This window comes from Heterocephalus glaber, unplaced genomic scaffold (genome assembly GCF_053883595.1).
Source record: "Heterocephalus glaber isolate CG9 unplaced genomic scaffold, H.glaber_assembly_v1.0 deba00000594, whole genome shotgun sequence".
NCBI lineage: Eukaryota > Metazoa > Chordata > Mammalia > Rodentia > Bathyergidae > Heterocephalus > Heterocephalus glaber.
Window position 1 is genome coordinate 300,593 of NW_028258151.1, and position 26,695 is coordinate 327,287.

The following is a 26,695-nucleotide window of genomic DNA, read 5'->3' on the forward strand; positions in this document are numbered from 1 at the left end:
TTCTCTTCTCTTCTCTTCTCTTCTCACCACCAGTACTGGACTCTAAGCTCTCAGGGGAGCCAAGGGAGCACATGGTACCCAGCTATCCATGACACTTCTACTGAACATCCCCAATCCCCCCTTCCATCCTCCTCCAGGGCCCGCTGTGCATCTGACAACTCTCCCAGACATCCCTGATACTTCTCCCTCTCTCTTACATAGGCACTGACCTTACAAAATACCTCTATCATATCCTGGCATCTGCTTCTGGAGGAGCTGGACTGTGCTAACTGAGGTGAGGAGTTAATTCTCCAAACAGTCCCTGTATGGAGGAGTCCAATAGGATTCCCAGGTCACCTCCAGGCCCCCAATGGAAAGAAGATGCCGTGAGGAAAAGCTAAGACCTTCTGCACTGTAGCTGGAAAAATGCACTCAGAATTCCAGGTTGCTTCACCACTTTTAGCAGACAAAAGAGCAAGAACCCTAGAGAGGCTCAACCTCTCTGAGACCTCTCCCCCTCAAGAGCCAGTGAAACCCAAGTCAACAAGGGTTGGGGAACAATCAGAGAGATCCCAGTGTGTGGGAAAGGAAGGAAGTAGGGAAGGGTTTTGTTCAGTTGGTGGAAGGGAGTGAAAAAATACCTGTTTCCTCACCCTCTTTAGCAACAAATTACGAGAATGGAAACCAATGGTCTTATCATATGACACGGATTGGATCCTGTTCACAAAGAATACTTTATGTCTTATTGCTCTTAGAATTTTAAATTTGATCCCCAACTCAGCCTACTGAATGAACACTACTGAGAGATGTTTTTTGATGATGTTAAGAGTTCAAGGGCCTATGAGGATTTCATTCCTTATGGAGTGATGGAAAAAGTCAGTCGGAATTTCTTCTGGGAATCTTCTTTCCACTCTCTGTTTCGGTTTAAACCATGTCATCTTTCTTGCTTCAGGAAAGTTCTCTGAGGAGTACTAAATGGGACCATAGTCCTTTGTCACATGTTATTATCACCTTGGGAACATCACAGAGGATTCCTGAATTTCTGACTTCTCAAACCATACACAATCTGTACTACTGAAATCTCAAATGCATTGATAAATTGAAAAATAACTTATCATCAGAAGTAACCAAGTAATGGAGGCCAGGAAGGCGAGGAGATACCCAGCACATATCAAAGCCCCCAACACAGGAAGTACTCCACCTGACACAGGAAGAACTTGGCACCTGAAGGCAGCAGGAAGGTCAGAGGGGCTGGAAGACAATGCAGAAGAGGCCAAGGATTGAGGGTGTGTGCTTAGAGCATGGCTATCCAAACAAGTGAAGGACCCCCACCCCAATGACACTACGGATGGGTTTTAATGAAGGAAACCTAGTTTTGTGACTTTGAACACTTATTTTGGCTGTTGAATAAAGTATTTGAAAATGATTTTCTAGTTCAAGTAATTTTATTTCTAATGTTTCCAAACAAGGGAGAAAAAACAATTTGTTGAAGGTACATTTTGAATTGCAGAATGTTATCATTACAGAAGTACAAGTAATTATTAATACTTTTTGATTGCTAGATGAGATTAATTAAATTTATAGTTTATTACATATAAAACTAACTTTGCGACACTACTCCAAATAGCATAGTTAGTATTATTTTCAAGTAAGAAAACAGGCTTTGAGAGGTTGAAGGACTTGTTGCAGAAATGATGGAGCCAGGACTTGAATCCTAGTTTCCTATCTCCAAATAAGTCTAATTTTATTAGGATTTTGTTACACTGGTTTTCAAAGTTACAGAGTATCAGATGTAACTGAGCAAAGTGATAAATACCACATGGGAGAACAAACCTAAACAAGGCATGCCCCTGAAGAATCTTACCAGAGAATAGGAAATACCACATCAGGACTAAAGATCTGGTTGGTGAGTGTAAATTCACATGCCTCTTTGGGGAGAAACTACAAAATACCTAGATTTCAAAGACCTACTACTTTTATTCCCCCATAAAGATAGCTCCCATACAGTCTCTTACAGAGCCAAGATTCAGCACAGAACTGAAGAGAAAAAGAAAGGGAACATAAGTAACTTCCCAACGTCTGTGGTAAGATAATCAAGGTAAAGTCATATTCCAGAATATTAGGTCTATCTCTATTCAAGTCACATTACAAAGTAACATTTTAATTAGTTCCTGTTTTGTATTATCTATAGCTCAGATTATCTCAAAAGATAAAAGAGTTTATTATAATAATCACTGTAACATGTGCACAGGTCAATAACAAAATAATATTCTATGTTCATTAATTTTCCTAAATGATCTATAGTTCAGTACTGGCAATAACAAACATTAGTGATCTCATCTGCTCACAGAAGTTTCTGCTGACTGTAATCTATAAAGGAATCCCAGATGTACCAATTGTTTAATGCTTAAATAAATTCCAAAATTATGAGCCAAAAATACTTTTCTGAATGCATATAATACCTGCACAAAGACTGATAAATCTTATCCCACACAAAATTTATATAAATATTTTATTTCTATGGATTCAAGGGGTTCATACACCTCTAACATGAACCAATGAAACCAATAATTTTTAGCCTGAAATTATGCTCAGAACCATAAAGTACATCCTCTCACTTCAGGACCCTGGAGAGCACCAATCCTGGGCATGCCCCGTGCTGCCCCTCTTTGATCATTAATTGTGAGATGGCAATTTGGCTTGAGTAAGACCCACCTAACAGAGTAGTAAAGCTCTGGCTGTGTCTGTGGATGACTGACATGTAGGTGCAAACTGAGAGGGGAAGACAGCCCTGATCAGGGAGGCTACAATCACGAGGCTTATAGCCTGTATAGAATAAAAGCATCAGAGGGGAGTTGGCCCTTTATTTTCTTCAAAGGAACTCTGGTCTTTGCCATTGCTTGTGGACATTTGTCTCCTACTCCTTCAGACTCCTCACCCTTGTAACACAGAATCTATGGCTTTCCAACATGGTCTCACACCAGACTCTGAAGTGAGTTCCAGACCCTTTGACCTTCATCTGGATCCTCTGGCTCTCCAGCACTCAGAGGGCCATTTTGCATCCTTTTACCTCCAATCCTGCAGGTGGCCATTGGAAGCCTACCTAGTAAGTCCTTTATATAATCATATAAAGGGCCAGTGCAAGTCTTCTCACCTAATGGCTGTGATTATTAATTCTATCCAGCTCACAGCTTTAATACCATCTGTGTGCTGAGAACTCCACATATCTCTCTACCTCGGATGGTTATCAAAACTCTGAATCTGTACATCTAAATGTCTGTCTCCATCTATGCTGTGTAATGAGAGGTATCTTGTCTAAAGTCAAGCTCCTGATATTCCAAGCCCTACTCCCTAACACACACACACACACACACACACACACACACACACACACACACCCTTTCAAAAGTCTTCCTTATCTCAGTAAATGGAAATTCCATTTTTATTATTTGTTTGGGTCTAAACCAGTCATTTTTTCTTTTTTGTTTATGTGTTTTTGAGACAAGGTCTCACTGCATAGCTCAGACTGGCCTTGAACTCAGGGTCCTCCTGCCTCATCCTCCTCAGTGCTGGATTTACAGGCATGAGCCACCACACCTAGCATTAAAACAGTCATTCTTGATTTCTTATCTTACATTCCATGGTTTTTCAGCAATGACATCCTTACAACTCTACTTCCAAGTTGTATCTAGAATCAAACAAATACTCAAGACTGCTACTACTTTTATTAATATCATTGCTTTTCACCTATGTTACTACAGCAGCCCCTGAGTGGAGGCCCTGTCTACCCTTGCACACCTGCAGCCTGTGCTTAGCATAGCAGGTGAAGTGATCTGGATAAAACATAGCTCAAGTCATCTTGCTTCTCTTGCCAAACTCTCCAATGTCTGCCCACTTCACACAGAGAAAAACTCAGAGTCCCCCTCCACTGATTGATAAGATCTACCATTTGGAACCTTTTTGGCCTCATCTCCTGCTACTTTTGCCCCTTGACTCTGCTGCACCCACAAAGACCTCCAGCTGTCCTTAATGATTCTGGACACAGATCCACTTAGCAGATACTGCCCTTACTGGTCCCTCTGCCTAGAATGGCTCACACTCACAGTTCTTACCGCACTTTACTGAACTGTCACATTTTTAGTTAAGTCTCTTCCTGAGCACCTATATATTTTTGCAACATCTCAGAGAACCATTCTCTGCCCCTCTTCTTTTTTATTTTACTCCATAATTTTTTTCAAATTGTCTAGTTACCATGAGTTTCTTCCAGCAGAATGTAAATAATGGGACAGCAGAAATTTTATCACTCTCTCTTAGTACTGTATGCCCAGAATCAAGAACAGTTTCTAACACATAGTAAGAATTGCTGAATATTTTCTAATAAGTGAGCACTGCTATTGTAATACACTGCACACATCCACCATGCTAATTTTTTCAAACTCACCCTATATTTAGTTTCACTTTTCCACAATGTGTATTATTTTGCTTATATAAAATAAAAAATGGCTCACATTGAAAAATGAAAAGCATCATATGTAGAAAGAAGTTTTTCTTGGGAAGTGTCTCATTATGTACTATCTCAAGAAACAAAGTGCAGTTTGAGCATACCACAATAAGAGCAATTGTGTATTACACAATCACACAAAACAAATCATTACTAGAATTACTGCTCTGACTGGCAATATATTTCAGTCTTTATGTGTTTACACTAGAATGAAATTATCAATAATCAAATCAAAATAAGGGTAAAGAATACTAACAGAAGTAGTTGGCAGCTTACTGTATTGTACCAGGCTTGGTGAATGCGTGTTCTTTATCACAGGCCATGTGACTCTAACACGGTATGCTGACATGTGTCCTTTTTACAAAAGGCAAACTTCTAAAGATTCAATCTTTAGAGCTCAACTCAGTAACAACATATTTTAGTTAAGTACATGAACACATTAGAATTTCCTCACTTCAGCAAAAATAACCTGTAGTCCCAGTGTAGACAACTGTTGGAGTCCAATGTCACTGGGAAACATCAACTGACTATTAAACATTTTATTTTTTCCTGTCATAGGCATTTGAGAAGGCTTTTAATGATTGCCCACATTATACCATCATCTTATTTGTGTTCACATAAATGTACAACTACTGTCTCCTTAAAAAATTCTGTGCATCATTCTCTTTCCCTTAGATCCTGCCAAAATAACACTGCCAAGAAGCACTTCTAGAATGGAAGAGTAAGGGCCTTCAGAATTCCAAAGAGAATACTGGAAAACCTCATTGAAATCAATTTTTATAGAAGACTTGAAATTAACACAAGTTTGCAACAACTCAAAGACCAATCATTTTTTAAAAATGACTGAATCTTGTTACAAAAACTGTATTTCATAGCATTTTTCACTTGCCCTATTCCCATTCCTCTCTGCCTGGTTTCATAGCAGCCTTCAAAATCAGCTGTTATAAGTATCTGTGCATATCAGAAAGCTAGAATCTAGTTTTCAGAAAAACTAGAAAAATATGAGCAAAATGAATCAAGAGTGAGACAAAGGAAGGAAGTAATAACATAAGAGCAGAAATCAATGAAATGAGAGTAGAAAAATAATATAACTAACACTGAATGAAGACAAAGAGATGACCCCAAAAGGAAATTACCAGCTCATATGTATGAATTTATGGGTAAAACCCACCAACAAACTAGTAGCAAACTGAATCCAGCAACACATCAAAAAGATTATGCATCATAACCAATTGTAATTTATTGTGGGAATGCAAAGTTGGTTTAACACCTGAAAGTCAATACACAATACTAATGGAATAAGGAACAAAAACTACATGTTCATCCTAAATGATGCAGATAAAGCATTCAATAAAGCCCAACACATTTCATGATCTTAAAAAAAAAAAAAAAAAAAGAACTCAGAAAACTGGGAATAGAAGAACACTTTCTCAATCTGTTAAACAACTTCTATGGATATTCTACAACTAATATCACACTTGGTGGAGAAAGACTGAATCCCTCAACCTAAGACATGAACAACTCCAGCATGTGTGCTCTCATAATTTCTATTCAAAACTGAACTGGAGGGTCTAGTCTGGAAAATTAGATAAGAGAAAGAAATAAAAGGCATTAGAAAAAGACAGAAAGTAAAATAGAAGTGTTTCTATATATTTTTATATAGAAAATTCTAAGGAAGCTACATACATTTATTAGAAAAAAATAAGCTCAGCAAGGATGCAGGATCCAAATCAATATACAAAAATCAAATGCATTTCTATTCTCTGGCAATACTCAGATTCAAAAATAAAAAAGATAACCCAATTAAAAATAGAGGAAAATAAATGGCAGAGCGGTGAGTTCTAGCCCCACAGCTTCTCCAAGACAAAGTGACCAGTCCGGAAATCAACTGCCTGGAGAGGAAACAAGATGAGTGGAGGATACGGAAGCTGGGGGGGAATTGACACCCATCCGCAGAACGTTGCATAGCCACCCTGGCAGGGGAAACCTTAGAAACGACTTTACTGCTTGCTGCAAAAAGGAAACCAGACCTGGATGGGGAAAATCTTATCAATCAGAGGCAGCAGTAAGAGCAGAAGACACTGTTTCCGAGCGGCCACACAGAGTTAAGGCTTGGTGAGTGAGCGGGAATAGCAAGTAATCAGATCACCAGTGGGTGGTGCAGCCGCCATTTTGTTTCAAGAGGCTATAGGCTCGAACTCAGACAGCAGAACAGTCCCACGGTTGCTTCGCTGCTAATGCCCCAGAGTTATAAAGGACAGAATGACCCTCTGCTCTGCAACCAGAGGTGAGAGTAGGCAAAGAACCTAGGCCAGCAGCAAGACAAGGGTGCCACCCCTCCCCCTATGGCCAGTGGGCAGCGCAAGAGTAATCAGCAGTGTGGAACAAAGGCCATGCAAGGCCCAGATGGTGCCAACCCTACAAAGACCTGGGAGCAGCACAGCAGCTGGCAGAGCCGTGTGAAGATAGTCGTGGTGGGAAGAGGTGGGCTAGCCAGGGGGACGGACATCTGTAAGATTGCTGACTGGGGTATGGCCCCTAGCTCCCACCTCTGGAGGCCAGAAACAGCCACATGCCCCGTATGTTGGTCTTACTGCAGACTTGGTGGGACTGCACAGTGCATTTTTGGGCTGTCTCAAACACTAACACAGAACTGTTGACACCAGAGGAATGTTATTATTTTTCTTTTTCTTTGTTTTCCTTTCTCTGTCTGGTTGGGGTTTTTTTGTTTTCTTTTTTTTTTAGTTGTTTAGGTTTTATACCTTTATCCTTGGTCTGTCTGATGGGTCTTTCTTTTCTCAACTATCTCTCTTGATTTTACATTTTCATGTGAGTGTACAGTGTCTCCTATCTTTCTGGTTCGTATCAAAATTCTTTTGCTTTCCCTTTCACTCTTTCTCTCCTTGCTGTCTTCTTCAGTTTCCCAAAGATCGGGTGTTCATCCTTTGCCCTTCAGCCTTGATTCTACTATATTTCTCCTCAATTATCTCTCTGGTTTTTTCCTCTATTCCTCTTAAATTACCTTCCCACAAGGTAAAATCACTCTACTAGGCAGAAATTCATTGCATACAAGTTTCTGCTTTATGTAGGATTTTGTTTTCATAACGGTAAAGCTTGCTTATATAGATAAAGCTACCAAACTAATAGTTACTAGTTTGTCAGGTGGTAGGCTATGCTTGAGGCTATGTTACTGCTAATTGTACTACTTTGGTCAGGATATTGTACCTGTTGTAATCAGTTGTTTTCTCTTGTATGAGAACACTGTAATTGTCTGGGATCACAGCCATTACCACAGTACAGTACCAAAGGACTAGGTACTAAGCTTAATAGATAGAAATCTCTTATCCTTAATAGATTGGGAAGGTAGGATGTTGGGATAGACACAAAAACCAAGCACCATCTACACATAAAAGATATCTCTGAGGAATAGACATTTCTTAGAGAAGCCTTGATACTAGTAATAAAACTATCTACCATAAGAAATCTACAAGCAACAACTCAGAAAACAAAACTAAAAAAAAAAAAAATAGAAAATGACAAGATGCAGAAGCAAAATGCAACCCCAGACCTCCAGCCCACCCAGGACAAATCCAGAGGACAGCGAGATAAGATGAAATCAGAAGCCATACATCTGAACTTTCTGAAATGATAGCAGCAAAAGCAAAAAATAAATGGGCTGGGGATTTAGCTCAGTGATTCCACCACTTTCTTCTCAAGCGTAAGGTCCCAAGTTCGATCCCTGGTAAAAATAAAAAGAAGTAAAAAATAAATGGATGAGGCTATAAAGAATATAATCTCTCAGGTAAAAAAAAAGAAATGGCAATCAAAATAAAGGATATGCTCAATGAATCTAGAGTAGACAGAGATAAAAAAAATAGAAGAGCTTAAGAAAATGATGGAAATTATGAATGCCCAACATAGGAAAGAAATGGAATGCATGAAACAGATTCAAGCCAATATCCTATACATTAAAAACTCCATTGGAACTATAAGCAATCCTTTAGACCAAGGTAAAGATAGAATTCTAGATCTAGAAGACAGGATTGCAGTTATTGACCATGAAAAGAAAGATTTCTTAAAAACAGGAAGAGACCATGAAAACTTAATCCAACAATAGTAAGATGATGCGAAGAAAAACAATATAAGATTGATCAAAGTCAATGAAAAAGCTGGAGACACTGCAAACACCATTAAAAACCTGTTTACAGATGTAATGGCAGAAGACTCCTCAAGCATGAAAAAAGAATTTGACATACAAATAAGTGAGGCATATAGAATTCCACATAGCCATGACCAAAATAAATCTAAACCAAGGCATATAATAATCAAGATTCCAGAAATTCGGTATAAGAACAAAATATTAAAAGCTGTTAGAGAAAAGAAACAAATCACCTATAAAGGGAAGCCCATCAAAATCACAGCAGACTTCTAAACACAAACCCTTAAGGCAAAGAGAGGTTGGAGTAAAGTATTTCAAATCCTAAAAAAAAATAACCTCCAACCCAGATTGATATAGCAAAACTATCTTTCAAAATCAATGGAGAAATAAGATACTTCCATGGCAAAGAACAACTGAAGAAATTTATGGCCAACGAATCAGCTTTACAAAGTGTTCTGAAGGGCATTGTAAAAAGAGATAATGAAAACCACAATTCCAAGCACATGAATAGAAAGAAGCCACCAGGCAGGGCAAGCAATTAAAAAGAGGCAAAAAATAGGGAACCAACAGCAGGAAAATATGACAAGGACAAGCCAATACATATCAGTTATAATCATCAATGTAAATGGTGGTCTCAATCAATAATCAAAACAGATTAGCAAAATGGATCAAGAAACAAGATCTAACAATATGCTGCATATAAGAAACACATTTTACTCGAAATTCACACTCTGAACATTAAAGGATAAAAAATAATATTCCATGTGAGAAGAACCCAGAAAAAAAGCAGGGGTAGCTATTCTGTTTGCAGGCAATGTGAACTTCAAGCAAAGACTGATCAGAAGAGACAAAGTCATTACATACTTCTCCAAAAAGAAGAAATACCAATTATAAATATTTATGCACCAAAAATCAGTGCACCCAGCTATATAAAACAAGTATTTACAGATATGAGAAATCTAATAAGCACTATCACAATTGTAATGGGGGACCTTAATACCCCACTGTCACAAATCAATCAAGTAGACAAAAAATTCAACAAAGAAATATCAGAACTGAACCAAATTTGTGAACAAATAGACTTCATATATGTCCATAGAATGTTCCACCCCAAAACATCAGAATATACATTCTTTTCAGCTGCACATGGGATGTTCTCCAAAATAGACCACATACTACCCATGCTTGGGTAAATGCAAAATACTTGAAATTATCTCATGCATATTATTAGACCATAGTGCAATGAAATTGGAAGTTAATGGCAAAAGAAACCACAAAAACTCCATAAACACATGGAAATTAAATAACACCCTCATGATCAACCAGTGGGTCACAGATGAAATTAAAGAAGAAACTAAACAGTGTTTACAAATAAATGATAACGCCAGTAAAACATACTGCAACTTATGGGATGCAATGAAAGCAGTCCTAAGAGGGAAATTTAAAATGATGAACTCTCACATCAGGAAAACAGAACAAGCTCAAATAAACAGCCTAATTCTAAAAAAAGAAGAACAAGGCAAGCCCAAACCTAGTATAAGGGAAAAAATTATAAGGATCAGAACAGAAATTAATGCAATTGAGACTAAGAAAACAATACAAAGGATCAATGAATTGAAGAGTTGGTTCTTTGAAAGAGTAAATAAAAATGATAAACCCTTAGCCAACCTTATTTAAAAAAGGAAGAAAAGACTCACCCCAGGGATACAGCGATCATACAACATATGCAAATCAGTAAATGTAAAACATCATATCAACAGAGCCAAATAGAAAAATCACATGATCATCTCAATAGATGCAAAAAAAGCATTTGACAAAGTTCAACACCCATTCATGATAAAAGAAAAAACCTACAGAAAATTGGAATAGAAGGTCTTTATCTCAATGTCATATAAACCATCTATGACAAACCAAGAGCCAACATAACACTTAATAGTCAAAAATTGAAAGCTTTCACTGTAAAATCAGGATCAAAACAAGGATGCCCATTATCACCATTCCTATTCAATATAGTTCTGGAAACATTAGCCAGAGCAATTAGACAAGAGAAAGAAAGAAAAGGAAAAAAGATAGGAAAAGAAGAAGTTAAATTATCATTATTTGCAGATGATATGCTTCTCTACATAGAAGACCTCAAAAGCTCAACCAAAAGACTTCTAGACTTAATAACCAAATTCAGTAGCAGAGCCAGATACAAAGTCAGCATTCAAAAATCAATAGCATTCCCACACACAAATAACAAATACACTGAGAAAGAAAGTAGGGAAACCACACCTTTCACAATAGCATAAAAAAAAATACTTAGGAATCAAACAAAGGAAGTAAAGGACCTTTACAATGAAAATTACTCTGAAAAAGGAGATCAAAGAGGATATCAGAAAATGGAAAGATATCCCCTGATCTTGGGTAGGAAGAAGCATCATAGTGAAAATGGCCATACTCTCAAAATTGTTTTATAAATTTAATGCAATCCTAGTAAAAATATTATTAGCATACCTCACAGAACTAGAGAAAACAATCCTAAAATTCATTTGGAACCAGAGGAGACCTAGCATACCAAAAACAATTCTGGGTAACAAAGGCAAGGCAGGGGGCATCACATTTCCTGATTTGAAATTATACTACAGAACTTCTGTGCTAAAAACAGCATGGTACTGGCAAAAAAGCAGACATAAGATTCAATGGAACAGACTAGAAGATGCAGAAACAACCCCAAACACACTCAGAGACCTTATCTTTGACAAAGGGGCCAAAGACATCCACTGGAAGAAAGACACCCTCTTTAGTAAGTGGTGCTGGAAAAACTGGCTTTCTACATGTCAAAATCTAATACTAGACTCATGTTTCTCACCATGCACTAAACTAAAATTAAAATGAATCAAAGATGTAAACATTAAGACAGAGACACTAAATCTGATGAAAGAGAGAGCAGGTAGGACTCTTGAGGATGTAGGTGTAGGGCAAGACTTCACAAACAAAACTTCAGTCACACAGGAAATAATACAAAGAATCAACAACTGAGATCTTATCCTATTAAAAAACTTTTGGACAGCAAAGGAAATCACCAACAGAGTAAAGCAATAAACATAGTTGGAAAAAATTGTAGCCAGTTGTTCCTCAGACAGAGAACTAATATCTAGAACATAAAAAGAACTGAAAGAAATCAGACCCCCCAAATTAGAAGATTCAATCCAAAAATGGGAATCTGAATAGATACTTCTAAGATGAAGAAATACAAATGGCAAATAAATATATTAAAATATGTTCAACATCACTGGTTATTTGAAAGATGCAAATTAAAACAATGCCGAGATTCCATTTCACTCCAGAAAGAATGGCTTTTATCAAGAAATCAACCAATAATAAATGCTGGTGGGGTTGTGGGGGAAAAGGAACCCTTCTCCACTGTTGGAGGGAGTGTAGACTGGTGCAACCACTGTGGAAATCAGTGAGGAGATTCCTCAAAAAACTAGGATTACAAGTCCCATTTGACCTAGCTATTACCCTTCTGGGTATCTTCCTCCCAAAATTAAAAGCATCATACCACAGTGATATATGCACAACCAAGTTTATAGTGGCACAGTTTGTAACGCTAAATCTTGGAAACAGCCAAAATGCCCATCAACTGATGAATGGATAAAAAAGATGTGGTCTTTTTTTACAGTGGAGTAGTACTCTGCTATAAAAAAGGATAAGCTTGAGACATTTCCAGCTAAATGGCTGCACCTTGAGACCATACTCTTAAGTGAAATGAATTGGACACACATTTTAATACTGTGTAGTTCCTCTGGTATGAGAAGCTGAAAGCATAAATAAAAACCAAAAAGGATAACAGATATTGTAAAATTGAAGAAATTGTTCAAAAGGAAAGGATACTAGGGAGGGGGGAGAGGAAAGGGAAGAAAGGGAAAAGAGAAAAGAAGGAAAAAAATGGAAACAAAGCTTTTGTAAATGAGGAGGGGAAGAGGAACTGAAGGGAAGCGAGGGGAATGGGGAAAAAAAGAGGATTAAAAATATATCATGTACAGGTACGAATTCCCTATGATGAGTGTAATCATATCTAAATTGTACCAATAAAATTAAATTTAAAAATAGGCAGAGAATTTGAGTATACAGTTCTCCAAAGAGGGTACATAATGGCAAATGAACAGATGAAATGATGTTCAGCCCTTTTCTATTCATTAGGGATCTGCACAACCAAACACAATGGGGTACTGCTTCACACACACAGTGGCAGCTAAAGTCAAAACAACTGAACAGTAAGACAAGGACATGAAGAAATTGGAAATCTCATTAACTGTCTAAGGGATAATAAAATGGTACAACTACATTAGAAAACAGTCTGCCAGTTACCATCAAATGTTAATATAGGGATACCATACTAGTATTTATATAGCCAACTGAGAGCACATGTGCCCATAAAAGATTGTCCATGAATGTTTATAGTAACATCATTCCTAATGCTCATAACATGGTAACAACTCAAGTGTCCACTGGATAAACAAAAGAGGAATATCCATATGGTTGCATATTATTCAGCAAAAGAATTAAATATAGATATATGTCATATGCTACAGTAAGAATGAGCCTTGAATTAAATATGGAGAGATGTTATATGCTACAATAAGAATGAACCTTAAAAATTATGAGAAATGGAAGAAACAAGTCATAAAAGATCACACACTGTATGATTCCATTTACATGAACTATCCATGTATTAGTCATTTTCCAGTGGCTGGGACAAAATGCCCACAATTTAAAGGAGGAGAGATTTTATTTTGGCTCCCAGGCAGAAACAGCATGGCACCAAAGCAAGCTGGAAGAAAGCTGCTCATCTCACGGCAGCCAGGAAGCACAGAGAGAAGGAAGGAGCCAGGGCAAGAATACAGCCTTTCCAGTCGTGTCCTCAGTGATCCACATCCTCTAACAAGGCCCCACCTCACAAAAATCACTCTCAGCTGCTAGAGTTCACTGATGAGTAGAGCACCCCATGAACCCATCACCTCTCAAATACATGACATTTTGGGGAGACATTTTAGGTTTAAACCATAGCAATCTAGGACCAGAAAGTCCATAAAGATCGGAAGGAGAGTAGTGCAGCTGCCTGGGATTGGGGGGTGGGGTCACATGGAGAGCAACCGCTAGCAGTTACAAGGCTTTATGGGAAGCAGTAATGAAAACATCCCGCAGTTACAGAGTGGCAATGGTTGTATGACTTTGGGACTATGCTGAATTAAAAAAAAAATCACTGAGTGTACACTTGAGCAGGGTGAATTTCATAGCATGTAGGTTGTGTGTGTGTGTGTGTGTGTGTGTGTATTTTTTTTTGGTACCAGGGATCAAACTCAGGATCTTGCACTTGGGAGGCAGGTGGTGGAACCACTGAGCTGCATCCCCGGCCCCTAGATTATATATTAGTAAAGATGTGATTAAGGAAGAACACTACTAGGACTCAGCTTTACTGTATATAATATCTGAAATAAAGAATACTGAGTTAAGAATGAAAGTGGTGAACCTAGGCTTAATGACATGAATCTTCCCTTAAGCAAATTGCTTCCCACTCCTGGGTTCTTAGTCCATACTTTTACAGAACAGTCACATTATATTGTCATCTCTGTCCCCATGTCTGCCTTCCCTATTGATTTAAGCCAGTGAACCTATGGCACCTGTACTGTTTCTATCACTGTAGCTCTGAAAGTTTCGCCATCACTGCTCTAGTCTTCCTCCATAGTCATGGCACTTAACCCAGATCATGTACATGTTTGACATTTAATGGATAGTTGGTAAATAAAAGAATTATGTCACAATAATTACAATTAAAAATATTCTTACTTATGAACACTATACATAATATAATATTTACAAACTAAATTGCTGCTTTTTCCTGGATGAAGATGATTAGTCAAAGATTTACTAAATGTCTCCAGATAGGCATAAATAACACAGGTTATTTTCTAGTAACTCTCTAATTAGGTCTACTTGCCCTCCTCAAAAAATATATGTATTACTGGTATACCAATCTATGAATAGATTTATATAGTTAGCATGTTTGAAAAAGACTGTAAGAGATCTTGGGATAAAATACACCATGGTAATGTTTAAGAAACCAAGAACTAAAGTAGTAGTTTGCACACCATCACCTATAAAGGCATTTTAAAAAGGCATAATTTAAACATAAGTGCCTTGATTCCCAGAGATGCCTTCACAAATACACACAACTACCAAGTACAGTAACCCTGAAATGCATGGACTCATAGTGGGTATGCTCTCAACACACAATTTAACCCAAACACTGTTTAACACAGAACGATCTTTCTTAAAGACACAATTAGACCATGTAGACTCCCTTGTTATAAAGACCTCCAAGCTCCACATCCCATTCCAGAGACAATCCAGATTCCTTGACAAGGAGCTTTATCATAAGCCTACTACACATATTCCTCATTCTGTTAGACTATTTCTCTTGATCACCATGTTCCAAACATGCAACCCTTCTCTCAGTTCCTATCAACATCAAGCCATCCTCTGTGCCTCAGCACTGATACCCAGGTTGCTCTGTCATCCACAAGTCTCTACATTTGTTATTTTTAAATGGCCACCTATTAATCTTCAAATTTAAACTTTAATGTCATATTTCCAAATATGTAACTCATTTGCAACTGACTTAATATTTAAACACCTCCCTCTGCATCTATTGAAATCATAACCTGCAAAGTGACAGTATTAAGTGGGGCCTTTGGAAGGTAATTAGGTCCTGCAGTGGAGTCCTTCTAAGAAGACACACAAGAGACCCTGCCTCTTCTCTTTCCTCTCCACCATAGAGGATACAGCAGCATCTGTCTATAAGAACAAAGAGGACCTTCACCAGAATCCAGCCATGCATGCTGGTACCCTGATCTCAGCTTCCAGCCTCCAGAATGGACACAGGCAAATTCTCTGTAGTTATTTTAGTCACCTCACCTATAGTACTTTGTTATAGCAAACAACTTAATCTTTTCCATTTACTATATCTTATGTTCTTAATCTTCATGGAACTGAACTTTCTCAAATTTCTCATTCACCTTCTCTCCTAATTTTTTGTTCCTAACTAATCTACATGTCTCATGTGAGCAGAGATCATATTTATCTGTTTAATTTCCTACTTTATCTCTAGTATTAAAGCTCAGAGTAAGCATTCAATAAATGTTTTCTTAGCTTAATAATAAATAGGCTAAGGTTGTTCAAAAGAGCCTTCCTTACTAGCACAATAGGACCTGACTTCCAGAGGTACTTGTAATAGAAACAAGTACTAGAAGCATACTACCTAGTGTTTCTTCTGCACTTGATGATGAATCTAGTCTACTTGTTTGAATTTAAGGAAAAGCAAATAAAATGTTCTCAAATGTAAACGCTAAAAGAAATAAACTCTCTCCTGGCAACTGTTTAATCAGCAAAACTGACTGATCAGCTCTATATAATTTCCTAAGGGATAGAGAAATGTAAGATGATCTACAGCCTCATTTCTCAAATTAAAGTTTGAAGAAAATGAAGGATCACAGTGGACAATTAATAAAAGGACAAGGCTATATATAGTAGGTGGATACATCTTATTAATATTTGAACACTTTCGTTGGAAACCTACATTGGGATACAGCTGAATAACACTGATAATGCAGGTAGAGATCCTGGGTGAATTCTCATTACTCACATACACACATACCACACACACACTCACAGAGGCACACACACATAAATGTTTATACCCACAATCAGTTCTTGCATCTGATAACTTCAGTAAGCTCCAGACCAGGAGATAATGGAGAGACATAGCAGTTATCAGAAAGATTTCTGAACTGATGCCTTCACCCACCCAGGCAAGCGAGCAATCACTGTGGGAAGCACTGTAAAGACTAAGACAGCCATGCGCACTGCCTGACAGACTTACAGTCTGGTGCCACAGGACATGGGAGAGGAGTTCTATTCAAGAAGGAAAGGTTTAGGTAAGAGTTCATGTGTTCCGGAAGTATCAAGGAGAACTAAAGCAAGTAAAGACCTAATAATGAAGAGACCAAGAAGCACACTGGGGTGTCGATATCTTTCCCTTCACACTCAACTGACCACACAAGCACCTCCATCGGCCCTGGAGGAGTAATTTCCAGTCTTCCTTTGTCTCTTCCCCCACTTCAGGCACAGAGTGGTGATAATTCTCTCATGACCTTCCCATCCTCTAAGCCAACTGGGTGGGGAACAGATGTGTCATTAGGGGCTAGACAGCATATCTGTGACCTTGCAGGGGCAGCACCTAGAAATAAATGAGGAGATCAATAGCTCCGACACCCAGCTTCTGCCAGCTGCAAGGACACTGACTCCACTGGGTCTTTACTCCTTTAGAGGTATTTGGTATGGAGTTGTCCACATTCTTTCCTTGGATGAAAGGGCAAACAGCACTCCAGGTGGGTTCTATTTTTTCCTGCACTCTTGACTCCCTACTTCTTCATCTGAGAACCACTTTGCCCTACCCAATCCTATTTGCATTGCATCCTGTCCAGTGCTGACCTGGGTTACCTGTTCTCACACCCCTTGGATTCCACAGCCATTACTAATGATCTTGCCGCAGAATGCACAGACCTTTTTTGCCTTTGTTCAGTGCAATCTGACTCTGTCACTGCCTCCTCTTCAGGCTGCCACACATGATTCCCTGCAGGCAGCATGGAGCGTGTATGGGCCTGCACTCCCACCCCATGGCAACTTTGCTCTTTTGTTCTCACCAGTCCCACTGAGGTATTTTTAAATATTTTATCTTTAGGATGCTATTTTCAACCGTTTTTTTTCCTCTTCCCAGACTTCAAGGATACTGTTCCCAAGTCTGACAATAATGGTGCCAGGAGTGCTGTATCACCCTTCAGAGTCTATACATTTGAGGTTTCCATTTGGGGGGCTATTCATGCTATTTCTTCCTCCTGTTGAAGTCTTAGTGATAGCTGCTCTCAAGACAGAGTTCAAGCAATTTTTTAAAAGTCCTGAAACTCCACATCACTTATAAACCTTTTCTTTGTGTCCTTAAGTTATTGCTGTTTGTGACTTTTCTCCAAGTTATAAAAGTAACTGCAGTTAGGGACAAGACCAGCTGGTAGAGGTCAGGAGAGGGAGTACCAGGCCCTGTGTGGGTCTCTTATTGACACAGTGGGAAACTCAGATTTCGCCCCTAGAATGTCATTGGTTTTAGCTTTGTAATGATTTTTGTTGTTGTTTTTTTGTTTTTGTTTTTTTTTATTTTGGTACCGGTGATCGAACTCGGGTCCTTGCGCTTGCGAGGCAGGCGACGGAACCACTGGGCTAAATTCCCAGCCCAGCTTTGTAATGATTTTTAAAACTCAGTTGAGCAATTTACATCATATGGATATGGAGATAATGAGGAGTTTGATCTTTTTTGAAGACTTCCATGTCTTTATTCTCATCATCTCTTCATTTATTCATTTGTTTTGTGGAATTTGCTGTACCACATTTTGAGCAGAATAAGTTCCTTCCACTACCCAGAATACCAGAGCGGTGTTCCTGGTTACCAAGAGTGCCAAAATCTTAAGGAATGCAAATCCATTATAACTCAGCCCTAGAAACTATTTATGCTGGTGTAAATAATCAAGAGTTTGAATTCATATACTATTAAATAATTCTTAGATTAGTCAGGATTTTAGACTATTTTGTATTATTTAGCAAAACTGTCATTTATAAAACAAAATATTAAGTATTGTTCTTGCCCTCGAGAAGATCACATTCTAGTACACTTGGGATGGGGAGGTGTGTAGGGAGAGGAGAGAAACAGGCATTAATAACAATAAACACTAATGTAATTGTTTTAAAATGGCAACCTGAACCAAGTACTATGGATCCACACGGAACAAAATGCTTATTTGTGTCATGTGATTGTATTTGAAGTGCATTATAATGTTCTAGTAGTGCTTTTTCATACACAAAAGGATGGAAATGTATTTCAGGCCAAGAGAAGAACAAAGAAAACTGTACCCATGGGCAAGAAAGCCTGCTGGTTAAACTAGGAAGAGCAGGTGTGTGTGGAGTTAGGTCGGAGCAGCAGAAGGCACGGAATGCAGGTATGGTCACACTCCAAAGGGCCTCCTGCTGTGTGCTGAGGAGATCAAGTTCCCTGCCTGGCTAACTTAGAGATTTCTAGCTGCAGAGAATGAGTGAAATGGATGACCTTAATTGAACTTGGAGAAAGGGTAACTAGAAGCAGAGAATGTGAGTTTTGTCTAGGAGTTGTAAACTGAAGATAACTGAAGAGTCTCTTCCTATAGAAGGTATGGTGTCTCTGCCTGTATGCTCCTCCAACACCATGGTGGTTGAAAAACAGGAAGCAGATAGAAGAGAGTCAACAGAAGGAAACTCCGAAGGAAGGACTACTGAGGAAAATCTGGACAGACCACTACCTGCAAGAGTATTGAAAGGAGAGAATGTCATAAAAATGACATTGGAGAAAATGTCGAAGTCCAAAGTTGAGGAAGTAGTATGACAATGAGAACGAAACAGTTAGGTTTAACAACTGGAAATTTATTTGTGGCCAGAGGGGACAGGTTTCAATGGAGTGGCAAGAGCAGGACTACAGCTACTGCAGTTTAAGCAGTGGCCCCTTTCTTAGCTAAGAGAGAATGGAGAAGATGGATTAGCTATTCTGGTCAGCTGGAAGCACTGCAGGAAGATTTATTTCAGGAGGAAACTTTCAGATGGGCAAATATCAAGTGTGACTGTGGATGGGAGAAAATAAGAGTGTAGAGAAAAGAAACTAGAAATGAAAGAATGCAGTTAGAGTCATTACACCAAGTTTCAGAGTGATTTTCCAAACTCTACTTACATAACTGTAAGTACTTTATTCCTAGATATGCTGGATAAATACAGTGGTACCTTGGTTCATGAATGCTTTTGGTTGCAAACAATTTGGTTCACAAATAGGAGCATTTGGAAAAATTTTGTTTCTGTTTGCAAACTCTGCATCAGATAACAAACACAACCCTGGCCATCTTTCCCACACAAACACAAATGTGAGTGTCTTTTCCAAAATCATAGAACAAATTAAGTTCATGAACTGAGGTACCACTGTATGTTTACGTAAACTGAAAAATCTATTATATCTTGAACTCAATGAAAAATAAATTATTTACAGGAAAAAATGCTGGCATTATTATTTAAACTACATCTCAAGGTTTCTTCCTTTTGCTGCATTAATGAATCAGGACTTCTTTTTCCATTTGATTTCAAAGATTTACTGACATCATACAAAAGTGACATATTGATACCCACAAAAGGGTAAAGACACAAGCTTGAACTGCTCTCTTTTCATACCCTTACCCATTCTCAGAAACTCACTGAAATGAATTAAAAGAACAAATTAGCGAAGACTTTATGAATGCTAAAATAAAGGAGCATCAACTGAGTTTCTCAAATTTTGAGAAATATCTGTTAGAATATTTGAATCCAAATTGTAGTAAGATGCTGGATGGAAGTGGACATCCAACTATCCTTCTCAAGAACAGTAAAATAACACAAGGTGTGGAGGAACTCGTGAAAAAAAAAAAAAAAAAAGAACAGCACCCAAATGAGAGAGAAGGGCTGGAACCATGGACTGGCCCCCAGAGATGGAAATGCAATGTTAGAGACGTCTCAACCCAACACTGACCAGCAAGGGTGGCCAAGCTGTCAGAGAGGTGGTCCTACTCACCTAATGCCACACTAGTAAATACCAATATTTTATTAGCATTTTTAAGAAGTATATATTAAATATTATTAAATGTGGGCAACTTTTAAAAATTTATCAAAGAACAATACTACCTAACCTCAAAATGCTAGACCCAGATCCGTTTCTTGCTGTCACAATGTTTATGTGCTGTTAATTCCATGGAAAGGAGTGCAGCTTCTTGCCAATTTATTTTACAGAATCAACAGATTCCTGAGAGGAAAACTTAAAGACAGCACAGAATACATAATTTATGTAACAAAAATTACTCATATCATATCCCTAACTCTGCTTGAATTTCTATAAATCTGTTTCTCTATCTCTCAACTAACAGCCAGCCATGTACATTTCACCAATCATTCTACAAATGAATAAATGGTTTCTTCCTTCATTCCTTATACATTTCTCCATTATTTCACTCAGAAATTCCAAGGAGAACAAGCTATTTACTTGTTCTTTTCTGAAAAAAGACTGGCACAGTGCTAACCACAAGAAATAGGTTTAAATGAAAGCCAGTTAGATAGGTTATAATCATTTTGATTTCTTATCCACTTGGATTTAGCATTTTTAAAATTCAAAGTTGTTAAAACAGTAGCCTACATTAACCAGCTTTTATAAGAACAAACACATATTTCAGGACTCTTGCTGCCCAGAATTATACTGAAATTTCCCTGTTTGCTTTTCCTCACCCCACATAGAAATACACCTTGCTTTCTATAATGAGATAAAATTATTTCCATGTTTGCAGTTTTGATGCATTAACACCCTCTTTAAAATAAGTGCTATTTAAGCATTATTATGATTTTAATATTCAAGCTTATTTAGGCTTTAGAGAAGAAATTAATAAAAGAGACCGCCATTTAAAACACATGAGCTTTGTTCACACTTCATTGAATATTTTAAATGGCTTTTTTATTTTATAGCTTTTGCATTCCTTTGAATTGTAGCTGGGTGCTTTTTATAAGCAAGAATTTGAATCTTTTTTCAAAGAGACTTTGTTCATAAGTATCATCTAGCTTATAAATATGTTGTCCTTACTTTTATAGTTATTATTCTACAATGAAGCTAAATTTGAAAACTCATGTCAGAGTTTAATCATTTTAGGACAAGGTAATGGAATTATTCATTAATATGAAAAACTTTATTTCATCTCTTTTCTAAAATTGTATGCAAGTGAACTTTGCCTCCCTTCAAAAGCACTTAATTTATTTCAGTGTTACATTTTTTGCAGAGTCGTCATTAAGAAGTATTTCAGACAAAATGTTATTACTCTAGGGAAAAAATGATTTATCAACACAAATTCACAATTCCAAGAAAACCACACTGAGAAAAATTGATCCTCCCTTATGTAAACTTTATTTATCCTGTATGATAGAACATTTAGAAATGTGAATGTTTGTTTTAAAAAAATTATTACAGTAAAAGACACATTGCCATTAACCACCCTCAAAATCTTCCCCTCCCTTTGAACATGCTTATCCCATCATTCTTGCCACTTTCTGAAGCAGTTCTGGAAGTCCTCTTTCCTGAGTGTCTTTAGTTGAGCTGTTCTGGATGCCTCAACAACTAGAATTGATTAAAAACATTTATCTTTCACAGTCATTTTGACTTTAAGGATAAACCAAAGTTCACACAGTACCAATTTCAGTAAATAAGGTAGATGAGAATACACTAATATTTTTATTTTATAGAGTGTGTCATAAACATTTAAAATTGATTAAGGATATTGAGATAGCAACAAAGACACAAAAGAGGACTTCTAAAATCACTTCAGAAATTGGCAAAAATAATGGGATAGGTGTTTGAATTGAAAGGGAGTATTTTGAGGGTGGGTTAATAGCAATTCATTTTTTACTGCAATCATTTTAAAATAATTACTTAAACAATCACTGTATTTTTAAATTAAACTTCATATAATTAGAGCAGTTACTACCTCTGATGAGTTATTACCTATCAATTATAAGACCTACAAATTAATTTCATTATCAATTTAAATTTTGAATCATTTATTGAGTCCAGTGCAACTTCAATAAGCAGATTACAAAGTACCTTTGCAGGAAACCCTCTTTGATTCTTGGAGAAATGTCACTCCAATAAGCACCAGGATCACATTACCCTATTTTATTTCATCTCCAACCCCACAGGGTTCCGTTCACTCTGCCTCCAGTTCACACCTTTACAGTGTCATGCAAGGATACAAGACGTCTGCCATATGACTGGTGGTGCTATGGCTGGGGGGAAATGTGAGCTGTGGAGGAGCCTGTCCTTTTCTGCTGTTTATCTAAGTAGTACAGACAAAGTGCATCCGTGGAAAGAGAAAAGGATAAAGCACAGATTATAAAAGACAGCTTCAGGTCCTGATGTACTTCTTGAGCTACCCAAGTCCTTCCATTAAATCCTCTTTTTGCAAGCCATTCCAACTTTGATTCTGCTAGTTGTCCATTTGAAAAACAATAATGGAAGTTTACAGCTTAAAGTTTTAAAACATAAGTGCTTAGTTGGGAAGCAAGGTTTTAATATTTTAATATGATTTTGAACTTTGACATATGCTAGTCATAGCCAACCTGATTACATAAAAATGAGATTGATTTTTAAACACTATATATTGAAAACAAAATTCTGTGTTTGAAGGTGTTATAGACTGAATTTTTCAGTCATTCCAAATTTCATATATTGAAGTTTAATTTCTCTATATATGGCTGAACTTGGAGACAAGGCTTTCAGAAAGTAATTAATGTTAAATGAAGTCACAAGGTGTGGTCCAGATCTGACAGGAACAGTGTCTTTGTAAGAAGAGACATAGAGCTCAAACTCTCTCTTTGATTACACACCAAGGCATCAAGGGAAGAGCGGGACACAGCAAGATAGAAAATATCTCTACAAGCCACAAGGGCAGCTTTCACCAGAAAGTGACCAAGTTAGCACCCTGATCTGGTACTTCTAACCTCTAGAACTGAGAGAATACACATTTCTATTGTCTAACCACTTGGTCTATTCTATACTGTTATGACAGCAGAAGCAGAGCCTGACAGAAAGGACTACCTAGAAGGTACGTAATACACACACACACCCCAGATAAAAAAGTAAAAACAAGAGTTAGAGCAGCCTGCATAAGTTCATACAGATCACTGAAAGAGGAGATATCAGTTCAGAACTTAATACTCATCTGGAGAGTACAAAGAAGTTATAGTCTGAGGCAGAAATGGTTGAGGAACTAACTCTAAATTTGGAAATTCACTTGAAAACAGTCATTTCTCAATGAAATGATCTTCTTTTCCTTTTCAATGGTGCCTTTTAGGAATTAAGTCACTCTGGCAGTTCTGCCTTCTGTCTTTCTGATAAGTGATATCTGAGGAAGGGGCCAATGGATTTCACCACATCACATGTCTGTTCTCCTCAGAGAAGCACTGCTCACATGACAGGAAGAGGATTAGATCTACCACATGGAAGAAATTCTGATTCTAGCTTACTTCTTGATCTATTAATGGATTTAACAGATTTAAATGGTTTTAATGGATTTCTTTCTAACAAAGGCTATATTTTAAAACAATCTCTTAGCTGGAGACTATGACAGAAGAATTAGCCTTTGAGATGCAGAAGGGAAGAATGACCTTTCGGTCATTGTGGCTGGGTGTTAAGTATCACAGTCCACCTTTGGAAATAGAAGCATGGTAGGCAACAAACACAATTCAAGGGAGAAATTACAAAACATCATTTAAATATGTCTAAATTACTCTCTCCATTCCACTGACAAAACTGGGACTGCTATTTCCAGCTTATTTTTCTTTACTCCAAAGAATGTTGGTGATATTGACAGGTCTTCAGAGTGGTTGCCATGGCATGATGGGTCATTCTGAAATGGCTCAGTCTAGAAAATATCATTTGGATAAGGCTCAGGAAAGTAGTGGAACTCAGTAAGGGAGGGAAGTATCTGTCAAGCCTATTTCTTGGGCAATTAAAAGTCTGTTAGGATGTGACAAAATGCCCCATGATGATGTCAAAATGGCTTGTCTGAAGAGTGCTGCTAAGATGTTTTATATTAACACCATTGTGTCTTATATTTTATGCTTCTTGAGGGCAAGTACTTCTAACAGCACATTTATCCTTCCAGTGCCAATAGATCTACTGACATTATTTGGATGATTTACAACAGTTAGCCTGTCAAGAAGGTAGAGGAGAGAAGAGGGATTCTACTACCTGTATTTGCTGGGAATATTTTTCTTGTTCTTTTTTTTTTTTTTTTTGGTAATAAAATGCTTTGCCAAACCTCAAATGATTTTGGTTTATCTTTCTGAAGATCAATTTTAAAATAATAACACTGAATTCTGCACATGAATCCTCCATATTGAAAATGACAGGGGAGATAAAAATAAACAAAAGTAGCTGGGGGGAATCTGTGTTACTATCTTCCACAAACTGTGGCAATAGAACAACCTATAACTGCTATACTGACCGTTTTCCACTATCACTGACTTAGTGTGATGCCTTTGAACTGTAGTCTCTTAGGAGTCAAGTTTTAGAAAATAAAAGCACTCCAAAAAAAAATCACAGTACAGTGTTGACTATCAATATTTCTCATTGTTCATTCAATTAATACCAATGTAAAAAAGTCTTTGATTTTGACCATTTGGTGAAAATAAAGACATATTATGTGCATATCAGAGCCACAAGGCCCTAAAGAAATCCAATTGTAGAAATTACATGGCAATATCCTTCCCCCACACCATTATATTAAAACTTTTGAGAGAACCCCCACATTGCATAAACTTTATAATTTGCAAATAATTACAAACTTGGAAAAGAATAACAACTGTTTATACAGGTTCAACTTACAATTTACTCAGAACTTCCATTATTTAGAAGTTCCAAGTGGACCTGTTCAGCTGGTTTTTGTTTTGTTCTAATGTTTGTGGTTGCTTTGTCCTTATGTATCAAAGACAGCAAGAAGAAGAAAAGATCTGTTAATCCATGATTGATTCTACCTTGGAAGTCTTCCCATTTAAAAAATATTCAACAACAAGTCAAGATGCCAATCATACCAAAATAGCAATGATCCTGTTTATGTTTTCGTTCTGCATGTCATGAACTTTGGGCATTAGAACAAACAGATGTCAGCACAGGCTCCACCTGGAGCTTTCTGTCTCCTCATGGAGTTCAAAAGAGAACAAAACAAATTTTAAATCAGATCATAAAACACAGAGGGCTAGAAAGACCTCATGGGAAGTTATGGTCTGAGACCCAGGCAAATAGACTTCTTTTCTGTTTTTCAAAGTGTTGGGACTCATTTTCAAAACTTAGTCTCAGACAGAACTTTCTGGACCTTTAGCCATCTGAACATCAAGAACCAGTTTTATCCATAACCAGTCGACATTTGGACAGATCTTATTACATCTAAATTCTCATTAACAGTCTTCTGTGTGTTTAAGAAAATCTCATTCAAATGCCCTTGCTCTTCGTTAACTTCTAACTTGCAGTCCACTGAAAATCAAGTGATTATTTGAAATTAAATATAAAAAAACAATGGAAGCACACTGTCTGGATAAATGTTGGCTGTCGTGCAGAGGACTGCTGCTGCCCAATGGTGCCAGGAGCCCTGTTATAGGGGATGTGAACCTCTCTGCCCTCCTGGGAAACTCCCAGGATTTATTACCACCTCCCTGGGTACTATAGGGTAGGCACCTCAGAGAAATACCATTCCAACCAAGGAGGCCAGATTGGATGATCCTTTAAACCTTTTTTCCTTTAAAAATCCTGACCTTGATTCTGTACATGTTTGGGTGGCTTTAAGGAATTTCCTCATTCTGTAAATTCCACTTGATCTATAACCTCCTTAAATGAATACCAACACTCATTTTCATTTGAGTGCTAGACTGAAACTGTGCTACTAAACTGAATATCCCTGAAATAAGGATGGGGGCCTGACAGCCTCCACAATATTTAATAAACTACCCTGAAATTTAGAAACATTTGTTGAAAATACAGTCATTTGTATGACCTAAAAAAATACAAAGGGACACACTACCAAAAAAAGAATATGGCCAAGTAAATGAGAAAGTAAACAGCACAGCATCAGACATTTTTTTAAAAAAAAAAAAAACATGTTCAGATGTTCTGGGGGAAATTGACATAAAATGCTGTTAAAATTTAAAGTTTTTTTTAAATTAAAAAGACAAGTGACTCATAGTCTTGAGGCGATCTCAAAAATAAAGTCTGCAATTTAAAGGAAGTCACTTATAAAAATAAAGCAGTTACTCTAGTTCCTTCAGTGTGGCTTAGAAAAGATAGTCCTAGATAAAAGAAACAGAATAGAGTTGAGGCTAGAAATGTTGAC

At 37.4% G+C, this 26,695-nt stretch overlaps 1 protein-coding gene and 1 long non-coding RNA gene across 4 annotated transcripts in view; both read right to left on the bottom strand.

Moving 5' to 3' along the window:
- Positions 1-26,689, bottom strand: part of LOC147829467 (uncharacterized) — a 49,239-nt gene extending 22,550 nt beyond the window's left edge. Inside the window, exon 1 of the long non-coding RNA XR_015448882.1 lies at positions 28-26,689. This is a non-coding gene — a long non-coding RNA (uncharacterized LOC147829467). The remainder of the gene's footprint in view (positions 1-27) is intronic.
- LOC110345624 (regulating synaptic membrane exocytosis protein 1-like) overlaps positions 1-26,695 on the bottom strand; it is a 222,389-nt gene that overhangs the window by 101,180 nt on the left and 94,514 nt on the right. The gene's annotated exons all lie outside the window — the stretch shown is intronic.